This window comes from Eptatretus burgeri, chromosome 1, assembly GCF_056783735.1.
Source record: "Eptatretus burgeri isolate ZD-2024b chromosome 1, Ebu_testis_v1, whole genome shotgun sequence".
Lineage (NCBI taxonomy): Eukaryota > Metazoa > Chordata > Myxini > Myxiniformes > Myxinidae > Eptatretus > Eptatretus burgeri.
The window spans coordinates 70,487,962-70,504,151 of NC_140961.1; the positions used below are offsets into that span (position 1 = coordinate 70,487,962).

At 42.6% G+C, this 16,190-nt stretch overlaps 1 protein-coding gene and 1 pseudogene across 2 annotated transcripts in view; one reads left to right on the forward strand and one right to left on the reverse strand.

Annotated features, from left to right (window-relative positions):
• TMEM184B (transmembrane protein 184B) overlaps positions 1–3,807 on the reverse strand; it is a 95,297-nt gene extending 91,490 nt beyond the window's left edge. The window contains exon 1 of the mRNA XM_085887378.1: positions 2,978–3,807. The gene's annotated coding sequence lies outside the window, so the exon portion shown is untranslated. The remainder of the gene's footprint in view (positions 1–2,977) is intronic.
• A 219-nt stretch (positions 3,808–4,026) lies between these two features.
• On the forward strand, positions 4,027–10,268 carry LOC147034696 (uncharacterized; annotated as a pseudogene). Its single transcript, XR_015059821.1, has 3 exons — positions 4,027–4,516; positions 4,808–4,908; positions 5,356–10,268. The product of XR_015059821.1 is annotated as an uncharacterized LOC147034696 (transcript).
• Positions 10,269–16,190: the final 5,922 nt, after the last annotated feature.

Here is a 16,190-nt window from a genome sequence, read left to right on the forward strand (position 1 = left end):
AATTTAAAAACTTTCGTAGCTGGATCTGGATTCAGATCTTCACCAAAATCGAATCAATTTGTCCACCAAGTTTCGTCCAAATCTGCACACAACTTTTTGAGATATCATGATATATATATATATATATATATATATATATATATATATATATATATATATATATATATATATATATATATATATATATATATATATATATATATATATATATATATATATATATCGGTTTCGCCCTATCTCTCAATGGTGAAGAATCACTGAAAAAAATTATCAGATCTGGATTCAGATATTCACCAAAATTGAATAAATTGTTCCTTTTCACACACCCAACGCGTCCACCAAGTTTCGTCTGAATCCATGCCCAACATTTTGAAATATCGTACTATATATAATTTTTGGAACTATCTCTCAACTGTGAAGAATCATTTAAAAGTTCTAGTAGCAGGATCCGGATTCACAGCTTCACCAAAATCTAATCAATTCATCCTTGCAACACTCAACCTGTCCACCAAGTTTCATCCGAATCTGTCGACAACTTTCTGAGATATCGTTCGATATATCGGTTTAGCCGAATCTCTCAATGATGAAGAATGACTTTTAAAAATTTCAGATCCCGATTCAGATCTTCACCAAAATTGAATCACTTGTACCTTGTCACACACCCAACCTGTCCACCAAGTTTCGTCCGAATCTGTCCACAACTTTCTGAGATATCATGCTATATTGTTCCGAATCTGGCAGCCATGAGCACTCAACATCCAGGTCCTATAGATCAGTTATATTGGTATGTGTTTCTAGGCAGGGTCCTGTCCTTTGTTTAATGGGTGATTAATTGTACGTGCGCTGTGAATTATTTTATAGTTAGGATTTTTAGATCACCAACAACAACGACAACAACACCACTCTGCTCTTGGCATTGTCGGTGCTCTTCGTGAGCGCATGTGTGCGTGGGCAGCATTCCATGCCCCAGGCGGTGTGGATTTAGCACCCAACATGGTTACGAAGCGTTTCGCTCTGGCTTGGCCCCAATATGAGCATGGAGTGCCTCGTTCTCGATGCGCGCCAAATAAGAGTATGCGTCATTTTCCGCCCAATGGGCTATGAGCAGACCAAAGCCGAGTGGTCCTTTGCAAGAAGGCGGAGCCGCGACACGCCGTCCACCCAATGGGAGCAGGCGACGGGGGAACGGACCGCGCCCCAAAAAAGCGACGGAAAAAGGATTGATGAGTGGGTGTCGTCTACTCGAGCGCGCTTCTGTCTGGGTCTGCGGCTAACTGCATGGCGCACATCCGAGGCGTCTCGTCTGGCGCATTACTACAAGCGGTCGACCATCTCATCATGGGAGATGACCTTGTTTTGCCTCCTCTGGGTTCGGCTGCCCTGGTTCGTTCTTTGGCGATTAGTGCTCCGGGAAGGTGTGGTCGTCCAGCCGCGCGAACTCGGCCAGGTAGCCAGCACGTTCTCTTCCCTCAGTTCGTCTTCCCTCTGAGCTGAAGGGGCAATAAAGACCTCGAGGTCCATCTCTTTCTGGGGTATTTGTGTGTGCGTGTGTGTGTGTGTGTCCATGGGCCCTGTCTCCAAGTAGAATTGTTTAAGGAATTGCTTGTACATTTGATACCTTTCTTTATTTGTGATAACTCTGCTCTGTGTTCCCCTCCCCGATTATTGTAAATTAATTCCCCTCTTGTTGAATGTACCAGCTCGTTCTTTGTCATTTCTGCCATTGGTTTGCCACGGTGCATATTGGGGATTAGGAAGGCCGTTGTTGCTGTAATTGTTCAATTGGACCGACAGGCCTCGGTAACCATCCGCTCAGGTTACACACGGTTCGAGCACGGTAACGGCTCGTCCCGCTTGAGGCCCGTCGAGGGTGTGAATTCCCCGGTAGCTTTGCCACGTGGGTACTTAGGTATATTGAAATTGGGCAATTAACCCGACCCCTCGCGGTCGAGGTAATGGCGTCCACGGTCCTTAGGTGACCCGTCGACTCTGGAGTTATCCGGGGTGACGACCTATAAATTCCGGGTGTTCGGTGGGAGACAACTCCACTGCTCCACCTGGTGGTCGTTTATCGCCACCGACCCCCGGCCCACAACAATATATCGGTTCAGCCGAATCGCTCAATGGTGAAGAATCACTGATAAAATTATTGGATCTGGATTCAGATCTTCACCAAAATTGAATCAATTCTTCCTCGTCACCTACCCGACTCATCCAGCAAGTTTTGTCAGCAGGGTTCAAAACATAACCTCCGTGCACCTCCGGTAGCAGAGGTTAAAAATAAATAAATAAATAAATAAAAGAGCGGGAGTCAGTGCATTGCACCAGGGAACCTCGGTGGCAAATTTGGAGAAGATTGGATCCGAAAATGAAGGGTCAGTGTGCGATTGTAATTTGTTGGAAACGGAAGGAAATAACGAAAGCAAGAAATCTTCCCTCCCTGTCGCGGACGTTCCAAATGCTTCAGCAATGTGCTGCTGGTAATATTTGATTGATCACTGACGTAATGAAAGGCTCTCATGTGTTGCCGAAGCCACGAACTCGTCCACGAACCGGTGCTCCGTGCTCGGCGTCGAGTCCCTCAGACCACCACCACCACCACCACCACCACCACCACCACCATCATCATCATGCCTGAGATGTCCCTCATGCGAGCTTTATATTCTCAAGACCAGCGTCACACACTTCACTTCCCCTTTGCAACACACAACACGAGCACCGACAACGGTCAAAGCAACGTGCTTGCAGTACGTTTAATAATCCGTCCCAAGTTGTGAGGAGACGACGACATGCGAGAGGGGGGAAGAGGACGCACGGAGATTAAAATGGCAACAAAAATGAACAAACAAGCAAGAATGCAAAAGAAGACAAAAAAAAAAAAAGAGAAAACTGAGAGAACAAGCAATAACTTATTCCACCGTGGCCCGGGAATCAAGGGTTACAAATCAAAAGCGCCAACAGCTGAGGTGTACGGTACCTTCAATCTCGGTGTCCCAATCAAAAAGATCGCACTCCGCCGTCACCACATCGCCAACTGAGCTCCGCACGGTGTCAGCACCGGATTCAGCTCGAATTGTCGTCTCTGGGAAATTTGTTCGTCGGCTCGCAGTCCTCCCTCCTTCACCAAGCACAGCGCCGAGAAGCGACGGCAGATCCTGTGACGTCAGGCGTTGGCAAGGAATCGCGTAGGAGTGACGTGGCAGGAGGGAGGGGGGAGGAGGGAGGACGAGAGTGGGAACGTGCTCAGCACCGATCAGACAACGTGTTCGATCAATTGGACGATGCATAAGAGAAATAAAAAAATGCAATCGTCACACTAAACTCACCAGACACCGGCCGTGCATCGGCTTCCCGGAAAATGATCGAGCGCCAGCTTGAAGTACCTGTGCAGGTGGACGTTGAACACGTCCCGACACCTGCAGAGCGATCGCAACGTGTTTTTGGGAGCTCAACGGGAGCGTTGGAAGATTTTTTTCAGTGCAAACGCTTCTTGATTCGTTGACGTGCTTCCTCAGAACTGGTAGTAACGCCTGGTAGCTGGCTTAAGATCTTGTTTTCGACCCTTGAATTAACACCGGTTGGGTTGATTCAGTCTGCCATCCTTCCGAGGTTGGCAAAATGAGTACCAGCTTAATGGATACAGGGGCACTGCATCAGCAGCACAGCTGCGCTTCCAGAAAATGATGCAACCAGTAGCCACAGGTTCCATCCAAAAGAACAACAACAAACATCAGGTTTAAACTGGTGTGCAGATCCCCTATCGCCACCCTTTTGAAAACAGCCTGGTACGTGGTACGTGGGTTGCATCACAGCCATCGGACCTAAAGATGCCGGCCGAGCTCTTGTTTAGTTTCGTTTCGTGACCCACCTCGTGTATCTACCTGTATTTATAATATGTTGTGTGAAAATATGATAGAAATCATATCTGAAACTCATCAAGCACAAAACTTGCACATTTTTTCAAAATATGGAAGAAAAAAAACCACCCGAAATGGTGACAATTTTCTTATAAACATCGTCCAATCACAGCGCTCTTGGCACACAGCATCACGCCCATCAACCAATCACGCGTTTCGTTGCAGGCGCTCATCAACCAATCACGTGCTTCCAGAAGGTCAGCTGGAAACTCACTAGCTGTCATGGCGTCGTACATGTTGGCTGATGCGAGTGCTGCCGAAGATTCTGAAGGCAGTCCTTCGGGGTTCTGTTTGATGCATGTCATCAACACCCACAGCAAAGTAATTCCTTTTAGTGAGAAAAGCATCAAGAAATTTCAGGAATGTGCTGCAAAGTGGATTGATGTGGAAGGAAGCCCCGAAAGTAAGGTCGCTGTCAAGGCGCTACGAGTACACCACAGCCAGCACAGGCTCGGTGTGGGGATTGCAGCTGCTGTAGCTGCTGATGCCGCGTCCGGTGGTGATGATGATGATGATGATGATGATGATGATGATGATGATGATGATGATGATGATGATGATGATGATGATGATGATGATGAATGTGACGGATCTGGAAGGTAGGATCTCCTTTCTACCATTAACTAATTTTTGACAGAATGGTAAAAATCAATACCCAGTGATTACTATACTATAAAATCTAACTGTCATTAATCCGACTGTATGTTCTGCTCTAAATTCTGCTGTCACTTATATTTATCTTCTTCCTAGTAATCTACACTCTCTTGCTCATTTCCCATCCGACTTAATAAAATACAGTGCTGAGTGTATATCATTGCTTGAATGGTATTTTTTCAATTTACGGAAAGAAGTAATGACTCATTTACAAATTCTTTCTTCTCTCTTATCAGGAGGCAGCATTGTACTCCAGGGTATCATGCCGAGTGCTATCGCCACTTTTGTAACATTACCACAATCAATAGAGCAATAGCCAGATGCAGAAGGAAGAAAGGTAATGCCAATCTAAAGCTGATGATATTAAATCTTGTTTATCATTTTATTTTGTTGAGGAATGTTTTGAATGACATTAAAAAAAGAGAAAACAATGATAAAATAATTGAATGAGGAATCTGTAAAAGTAATCAGACAGTTTGAACTTAAAATATTTTCATTCATTTCATTCAACAGGTTCTTATAAGGTAGAGCTCAGGTCAACATTCCATTGTGCTTTTATCCTTGTATTGCATATGATTATTGCAGAACGTTTCTTTCGAAGTGGAGTGAAATTTTCACACTTATTAATCCTTAAATGTTGTTTGGGACACAATAAAGGCGACCAGTATATATATATATATATATATATTTCTTATTCGAATATATATTCAGTCATTTTATCAGATTTATTTAATTAGACATATATTTATGGTTAGTGTACAGGGTCTCTTCTTTCATTTCACAGAAGCTGACAAGATTCAAGCAGGATCAGATCAAGCCCATCATGATGAGCCACCTGACCCAGCCCCCAAGAGACTGCTTCGGTCCAACATAAATGTCAGTGATGGTCAACAATCAAAAGATCGACAGTGTGATCGAAAGCGTGTCCTCCCAGTGCAATGCATCATCTGCAAACGCATGAAATACATCAAAGAACAATGTTCTGGTAAGAGAAAAGTAGAGAAATTAGTTCAATGTGAAACAAAACATGGTGGGCAGTTACTTGCTGCTGCCGCCACTATGAAGCAAGATGAAGCATTATTACTGCACATTAGGGACCAAGATCTTGTAGCTATTGAAGCAAGATATCACAAATCATGCTACCTTAGATATACTAAGGTTGTTGCGAAGTCTGTAGAAATAAGCAAGCAAGAATATCAGCAACAAATGTATGAGAAGTCGTACATCAGTTTCTGCAAAAAAGTCATTGAGGAGCGAATCATCCGAGGAAAGGAGATCTTGAGACTTTCCAAGCTAAATCAGCTGTTCATCAAGGAGGTTCGAGAAATAGAGAACACTGATGCTTCATCTTACAAGACAGGCCACTTGAAGGCAAGGTTGAAAAGATCACATCCTGTTTTGTGTTTTGCCAGACCATCAAGACAAATAGAAAGTGACATTGTGTTTGTAGAAACCCTTGGCGTTGAAGAGGTGGTTGAAGACGCTGCTAAAGAGCTGTCCAGTGAAAATGGTGAGTGTAGATGAAAACCAACCAGGAGGGTCATCATCTCATCACCTTAGAGATATGTTTCATGCAGCCCAAATCCTGCAAGAGAGCATTAACAATGCACCAAACCCTATCCAATGGCCTCCTACTGCTGCTGATATCACAATTGAGAAGGCAAAGGAGATAGTTCCCACATAACTTTACAACTTTCTAGCATGAACCACCAGAGCAAGCAGTAAGCCCAGAGAATCTGGAATAGTTAATGTTCCTGATGAAGTGCATCACCGTCTACTGTTAGTTGCCAAGGATATGATGTATCTCAAAGCAAAAGTAAGAATACTTCTACCCAAACAAACGTCTCTTGCCATGGCGGTTAGACACCTGACCGGCTTGGCCAAATTAATTGGGCTGCTAAATGGATATGGCCATTGTGTGTCAAATTCAGCCACCTTGGAACATGATACTGCCCTAGCAAAGATACAGCTAGCACAGGGGCTCAGCATACTTCCAGCTGGAACTCGGGATATCTAGTGTGGGCCAACAACGATTTTGGGGAAGAAACAGTGAGTGGTAAGGGAAACACACACAACATGAATGGCATACTTCTCTAGTGGTGTCCATCTACCTCTGAAGCATCACAGTCTGTACGCATCCCAAGAGACAGGGAACGATCTTTCCAACCACCATCCCCCAACATCAAGAAGTATTATGGGAGCAAACGAATTGGACTGAAGTCAGATGGAAAACACGTTGATCTTCTGGATAGACATCATCGACCAGTCCAAAGTTTGGCAAGAAAGCTTGATCTGGCTCTGTGCGTGATGAAATTGGCAGATCCATCTGATAGGGTCTTCCCTGTCTGGACAGGCTGCAATACTCTCCGACAAAAGGAGGTTCCAGAGATGTGTAGTATTGCCGATCTACCAATTATCGATGCCAGTCCAACAGAGTATGACACTGTGTACACCGTCCTCGAGAAGTTCCTTTAAATAGCAGATGCCTTCAAGCAAGAAGAGGTGGTTGTCGTGTTTGATCAAGTTATATACTCCAAAGCCCAACAAATCAGATGGGGTAATAAGAGATTTTCTGAATGGGTAATTCTTCGTCTTGGTGCTTTCCACACTTCACTGGCCATGTTAGCATGTATCGGAAAAAAGGTTTAGAGATGCAGGTCTCGAGACCTTGGTGATCGAAGCAGGTATCATTGCGCAAGGATCTCTGGATGGTGCAATGAATGGTCATCACTGTAACCGAAGTATTCGTATGCACAAGTGTGTGGTGGAAGCAATGGAACGCCTCCGCTGGCAAAGTTTTCTTGACTCGCTTGCAGAAGAGGATAAACTTCAAGCACAAAGGTTAATGACCCAACTGAATGCAACATTTCCAGAGGAGGCTTTCACAGAGCTTGTGTCCTCAGATCTATATCAAAATGTGACAACAATGTATGACAAGTTTGTCAATGATAAGTCAAAAAATCTAACGTTTGCAGTTTGGTCTTCGCACATTAAGATGGTAGAAGTGGTGCTACTGTTCCTGAGAGCAACAAGAGAAGGGAACTGTAACTTGCATCTCTTAGCTGTGAGATCATTTCTACCATGGTTATTTGCTTATGATCACGTGAACGATGCAGGCTATTTGCCAGCCTACCAGCTTGAAATGTGTGACCTCCCTTCATCTCATCCTGCAGTTCACCAGGAGTTCATGAAAGGCCATTTCTCTGTTCAGAGGAAAGTTGATCATGGATTTTCACAAGTTGCCTATGATCAAGCCATCGAGCAGACCTGCAACCGATGCACGAAAACAAAAGGAGGAATGGTGGGATTCACAACTCAAAAAGGAGCTGTTTCAAGATGGATATTATCCCAGCAAGAGAGAGCTGCCATTTCCAGGAGATGTGAAGAACTGGCAGGGAAAGATGAGAGATCAAGAGGTCAGAAGGACTTGCAGTCATCACAAATACAGAGAGATGAAGAGGATATCTGCAAGGTGGTAACTGTCTTGGAGGCAATGATTAATCCCTTCGAAGACAGCCATGATCAGTTAGTTCACATAGCTTCTGGTGCTGTAGCATCCAAGGTGGTATCTGCAGATTACATGAATGCAATGGGAGAAGGGAGATGCGGCATTCATCTCGTACTGCAAGGAACGTCTTCAGGGCAGTGAAGATATGTTCAAACCACTGAAGAAAGAGAAGACCAAGACCTTCCAGTCAATGAACCAAATCAACTCCATCTCAAGTGAAAGGCAAGCAAGTGACATTAATGGCTGATAGAAATCTGTTCTAGCGACTTGTGATTATTGGTAATATCCAGAAACTGGATATTGGTCACATGCTAAAATACAACTTAGGCCCACTTCTGCTCTCCCTTGCACATCCAGATGGGTCAGTAAACAAAACAGCAAAGTCTTCCTTGTTTCACGTCATTGAATCACAAGTACAGCCATTTCCAGAAGTCAGCATTCTGCCTGGAAACATCTGGATTATCGATGGCATGGTTATGGTGCAAAAACTATCCCCAAGGAGTATCCCTTCAACATTTGGCAAGCTTGCGGATTACCTTCTGAAGCAACTTGTTGAGTTGGCCCTCAGTGTTCCGAGTGTTGTCCACTTTGTTGTTTATACAGGAAAGACAGCATCAAGAAAGCTGAGAGGGGAAGATGTTCAGTGGGTGGCAGCTTGCTAACAAAAATCTACAGTGCAAATCAGCAGGTACCTCACCAATGGAAGTTTCTGGCATGTGGCGAGAACAAAGCAGAGCACATGAGGTTTTTTTTTTCCAGACTTGGAGGAAGAAACCAGCTGAATGTTTGAAGAAAGTCAAGGTGTTCGTTGCTCATGATGGGGAGTGCCATGAGTTTACAGACGAGAATGAGCAAATGATTGTTTGCTCTGTGCCAGAACTTGAGTGTAACCATGAAGAAGCAGATACTCGTCTTTGCCTTCACTGCCAGTATGCTGATGGACATCAGCCATCAAGTTCAACAGATAGGGCCCCATACTCGGTCCTAATTAAAAATCCTGACACAGACGTCTTTGTGATTGGAATCACCATGGCTGAGCATATTGGAGCAGAGGTATTGTTCCACACTGGAAGAGGTAACAATAGGAGGACCCTGAGTCTATCAAAGATAAGCTCACATCTGGGACCAGATATCAGCAAAGCCTTGATATCACTCCACTGTTTCACACGTTGTGATTCGGTCAGCTCTTTTCATGGAAAGTCTAAACCCAAAGCCTTCAAGTTGTTTGCAAGTGACACTGCTTGCCATGCTGTCTTTCAAGAGTTGGGGAGTTCATTCACAGTTAGTGATGAATTGGTGAAAGGTGGGGAGAAATTTGTTTGCAAAATGTATGGGCAGGACTGTAAGAAAGTCAATGAAGCCAGATACAATCTGTTCCTTATGTTAACCAAATCAGAGGCACGTCTTCCACCCAATGCAGACTCTCTCAAGAAGCATATCATGAGAGCAAATTACCAGGCTGCTGTACACACTAGATGTCTGGAACAGTTTCCACCAATTCCCAGTACAAAAGGACATGGATGAAAAGTTGTAGATGATGTATTAGACATTGACTGGGGTGATCTGCCTCCAGCTCCGATCAGCTTGCTTGAACGAACATATCGTTCATGAAAGAAAACTAGCTGTGAGATACTAACAATACTGCAAACGAGGCAATGCAAACAATACTGCAAAGGAAGCAATACTAACAGGCAAAGGAACATGTTCTTGTACAGGCAAAGGAACATGTTCTTGTCGACGGCGTGGTGTGTCATGAAAGGAGCTTTGCAAGTCTGTCGACTGCAGAAACTCTATTACCACAAAAGAGTTAGATTCTGATGACGAAGAATCAGATGAGGAGTAGATGCTCCATGACACAGTGACCCTGTCATCATTGTGTGATACCACAGTGTTTTACATTGATGTGCATGAACGTGTTAAACATGAAAGAATTCATTTCAAAGAAAGACTCCTATTTTTGCTTGTACTTTTAAAATAAAATGATTAAAACACAATGCGAGTAGTCTCCCTATAATATGAATACATAGACATCAGAATTCCCATAGAGTAATACACAGCTATCTCAGAATGGACACAATATGGTGCTATATAATAGGGCTTTGCGAGTTAGCATAACCAATTAACGTGCAACTTCTTGCACTGACGAGTTAAGAATTCTTTCTAAGTGATTTTTGTTTATCTAAATCTATGCAAAATTTCAGGTAGCTCCACGAGGTGGGTCATGAAAATCAAAAACTAGATACATTTTGGATGCTCGGCCCAGGATATGTAAGCTTTGCCTTCCTGGGATAAGCTTAGCAACGCTGCCTGGAGCCGCAGCTAATGAGCCAAACTCAGGAGACGCTGCAACCAACCCCAAGAGGTATTTTTCACAGTGATGAGGAACCGTTTGTGCTTTATTATTGCAGATATACCTGTACTACATTATTGTATCTCAAGTTCACAGAGACTATAATTATAATGAATCCCTTTTTATACTGTACATGGGATTAAATAACCATTCGAGATAAATTATTGTCCATTTAATAAAGTAGGGGAGGAGATTGGGACAAGATAAAGGGAAGGGTTACAGGTGGATCAGGTACACAGGTGAGGTGGTCATTGTCACCCAGCTAACGAGTATATGTCACGTGTAAGGACGGGTCCCTTACTGTGCGTAGCACCACACGAGGCCGTATGTCTGTCTCTGTCTACATAAGCGAAGCTGCCACGGAAGCAGCTTCCTGAGCAAGGGTTGCAGTGGGTGGCTTGACATTGCCTTCCCAGCAGTAGTTCGGGCAGGAATTTGTTCATGATGCCGGCGATAGCTCACCCAGTCTTCGCGAAGGACACCATGGGGTCTTTAACCTCCACCAACGAATGCTCGCACACGGGACATCCGACCTAGTGCACACATTGATAAATCACCCTGCCCGTTAAACACCGGAATAAGAGTTTATAGCCTGGTCGGGATTCAAACCCACGCTCGACAGCTTAGAAGGGAGAGTGCGTACATCTACGCCATCCTATCAGCCCTGCCCACGAAGCCGTGCAAATAGTACTGTATTTAGAAGTCAAGAAACCCAAATTAACGGCAACCGCGTGTCAGGCCGCGAATAATGATTACACTCGCGAAGATGAAACCAAGCGAGTTTAAAAAGCCATCTTTGAATGAATTAGACACCAACGACAACATATCCGGTTCGGGGTTTGCTGCACGTGTGGGTTGAATCTGCAGCTGCTGCTTCCACTTCATCCAAGCTAAGTTTTCCGGACCAGATCTGAATAGTGAGTTTAACTAATGCTGAGGAGGAACTGTTTATTATGTCGATTAACCCGAGGTTGTTGGTATGTCCCGTGAGAGAACTCATAACATCTTACATATAGTAAGATGAACCGCAATACCATATAACTGAGCAAACTCCAAATGAACAATACCAACAAGGTAATACAAACAATACTGCAAACGAGGCAATACCAACAATACTGCAAACGAGGAAATACAAACAATACTGCAAACGAGGAAATACAAACAACACTGCAAACGAAGCAATACAAACAATACTGCAAACGAGGCAATACAAACAATACTGCAAACGAGGCAATACAAACAACACTGCAAACGAAGCAATACAAACAATACTGCAAACGAGGCAATACAAACAACACTGCAAACGAGGCAATACAAACAACACTGCAAACGAAGCAATACAAACAATACTGCAAACAAAGCAATACAAACAATACTGCTAACGAGGCAATACAAACAATACTGCTAATGAGGCAATACAAACAAGGTAATACAAACAATACTGCAAAGGAGGCAATACCAACAATACTGCAAACGAGGCAATACAAACAATACTGCAAACGAGAAATACAAACAACACTGCAAACGAAGCAATACCAACAATACTGCAAACGAGGCAATACAAACAACACTGCAAACGAAGCAATACAAACAATACTGCAAACGAGGCAATACAAAAAATACTGCAAACGAAGCAATACAAACAATACTGCAAACGAAGCAATACCAACAATACTGCTAACGAGGCAATACAAACAATACTGCTAATGAGGCAATACAAACAAGGTAGTACAAACAATACTGCAAAGGAGGCAATACAAACAATACTGCTAACGAGGCAATACAAACAATACTGCAAATGAGGCAATACCAACAATACTGCAAACGAGCCAATACCAACAATACTGCAAACGAGGCAATACAAACAATACTGCTAACGAGGCAATACAAACAATACTGCAAATGAGGCAATACCAACAATACTGCAAACGAGCCAATACCAACAATACTGCAAACGAGGCAATACCAACAATACTGCGAACGAGGCAATACAAACAATACTGCTAATGAGGCAATACAAACAATACTGCAAACGAAGCAATACCAACAATACTGCTAACGAGGCAATACAAACAATACTGCAAACGAGGCAATACAAACAATACTGCAAACGAGGCAATACCAACAACACTGTAAACGAGGAAATACAAACAATACTGCAAACGAGGCAATACAAACAATACTGCAAACGAAGCAATACAAACAATACTGCAAACAAAGCAATACAAACAATACTGCAAATGAAGCAATACCAACAATACTGCTAACGAGGCAATACAAACAATACTGCTAATGAGGCAATACAAACAATACTGCAAACGAAGCAATACAAACAACACTGCTAACGAGGCAATACAAACAATACTGCTAACGAGGCAATACAAACAATACTGCAAACGAGGCAATACAAACAATACTGCAAACGAGGCAATACCAACAATACTGCAAACGAGGCAATACCAACAATACTGCAAACGAGGAAATACAAACAATACTGCAAACGAGGCAATACAAACAATACTGCAAACGAGGCAATACAAACAATACTGCAAACGAGGAAATACCAACAATACTGCAAACGAGGCAATACAAACAACACTGCAAACGAAGCAATACAAACAATACTACAAACGAGGCAATACCAACAATACTGCAAACGAGGAAATACAAACAACACTGCTAACGAGGCAATACAAACAATACTGCTAACGAGGCAATACCAACAATACTGCAAACGAGGCAATACAAACAACACTGCAAACGAAGCAATACAAACAATACTGCAAACGAGGCAATACCAACAATACTGCAAACGAGGAAATACAAACAATACTGCAAACGAGACAATACAAACAATACTGCAAACGAGGCAATACCAACAATACTGCAAACGAGGCAATACAAACAACATTGCAAACGAAGCAATACAAACAATACTGCTAACGAGGCAATACAAACAATACTGCAAACGAGGAAATACCAACAATACTGCAAACGAAGCAATACAAACAATACTGCTAACGAGGCAATACAAACAATACTGCTAACGAGGAAATACAAACAATACTGCGAACGAGGCAATACAAACAATACTGCAAACGAGGCAATACAAACAATACTGCTAACGAGGCAATACCAACAATACTGCAAACGAGGAAATACAAACAACACTGCAAACGAGGCAATACCAACAATACTGCAAACGAGGAAATACAAACAACACTTCAAACGAGGAAATACCAACAATACTGCAAACGAGGCAATACCAACAACACTGTAAACGAGGAAATACAAACAATACTGCAAACGAGGCAATACAAGCAATACTGCAAACGAGGCAATAGAAACAATACTGCAAACGAGCCAATACAAACAACACTGCAAACGAGGAAATACTAACAATACTGCAACCGAGGCAATACAAACAACACTGCAAACGAGGCAATACCAACAATACTGCTAACGAGGCAATACCAACAATACTGCAAACGAGGCAATACCAACAATACTGCAAACGAGGCAATACAAACAATACTGCAAACGAGGCAATACAAACAATACTGCAAACGAGGCAATACCAACAATACTGCAAACGAGGCAATACAAACAACACTGCAAACGAAGCAATACAAACAATACTGCAAACGAGGCAAGACAAACAATACTGCAAACGAGGCAATACCAACAATACTGCAAACGAGGCAATACCAACAATACTGCAAACGAGGCAATACAAACAATACTGCAAACGAGGCAATACCAACAATACTGCAAACGAGGCAATACAAACAACACTGCAAACGAAGCAATACAAACAATACTGCAAACGAGGCAATACCAACAACACTGCAAACGAGGAAATACAAACAATACTGCAAACGAGGCAATACAAACAATACTGCAAACGAGGCAATACCAACAATACTGCAAACGAGGAAATACAAACAACACTGCAAACGAAGCAATACAAACAATACTGCTAACGAGGCAATACAAACAATACTGCAAACGAGGAAATACCAACAATACTGCAAACGAAGCAATACAAACAATACTGCTAACGAGGCAATACAAACAATACTGCTAACGAGGAAATACAAACAATACTGCGAACGAGGCAATACAAACAATACTGCAAACGAGGCAATACAAACAATACTGCTAACGAGGCAATACCAACAATACTGCAAACGAGGAAATACAAACAACACTGCAAACGAGGCAATACCAACAATACTGCAAACGAGGAAATACAAACAACACTGCAAACGAGGAAATACCAACAATACTGCAAACGAGGCAATACCAACAACACTGTAAACGAGGAAATACAAACAATACTGCAAACGAGGCAATACAAGCAATACTGCAAACGAGGCAATAGAAACAATACTGCAAACGAGCCAATACAAACAACACTGCAAACGAGGAAATACTAACAATACTGCAACCGAGGCAATACAAACAATACTGCAAACGAGGCAATACCAACAATACTGCAAAGGAGCCAATACAAACAATACTGCAAACGAGGCAATACAAACAATACTGCAAACAAGGAAATACCAACAACACTGTAAATGAGGGAATACAGACAATACTGCAAACGAGGCAATACAAACAATACTGCAAACGAGGCAATACCAACAATACTGCAAACGAGGAAATACAAACAACACTGCAAACGAGGCAATACCAACAATACTGCAAACGAGGAAATACAAACAACACTGCAAACGAGGCAATACCAACAATACTGCAAACGAGGAAATACAAACAACACTGCAAACGAGGAAATACCAACAATACTGCAAACGAGGCAATACCAACAACACTGTAAACGAGGAAATACAAACAACACTGCAAACGAGGCAATACAAGCAATACTGCAAACGAGGCAATAGAAACAATACTGCAAACGAGCCAATGCAAACAACACTGCAAACAAGGAAATACTAACAATACTGCAACCGAGGCAATACAAACAACACTGCAAACGAGGCAATACCAACAATACTGCAAACGAGGCAATACCAACAATACTGCAAACGAGGCAATACCAACAATACTGCAAAGGAGCCAATACAAACAATACTGCAAACGAGGAAATACAAACAATACTACAAACAAGGAAATACCAACAACACTGTAAACGAGGGAATACAGACAATACTGCAAACGAGGCAATACAAACAATACTGCAAACGAGGCAATACAAACAATACTGCTAACGAGGCAATACAAACAATACTGCAAACGAGGCAATACAAACAATACTGCAAACGAGGCAATACCAACAATACTGCAAACGAGGCAATACCAACAATACTGCAAACGAGGAAATACAAACAATACTGCAAACGAGGCAATACAAACAATACTGCAAACGAGGCAATACAAACAATACTGCAAACGAGGCAATACAAACAATACTGCAAACGAGGCAATACCAACAATACTGCAAACGAGGCAATACAAACAACACTGCAAACGAAGCAATACAAACAATACTGCAAACGAGGCAATACCAACAATACTGCAAACGAGGAAATACAAACAATACTGCAAACGAGACAATACAAACAATACTGCAAACGAGGCAATACCAACAATACTGCAAACGAGGCAATACAAACAACATTGCAAACGAAGCAATACAAACAATACTGCTAACGAGGCAATACAAACAATACTGCAAACGAGGAAATACCAACAATACTGCAAACGAAGCAATACAAACAATACTGCTAACGAGGCAATA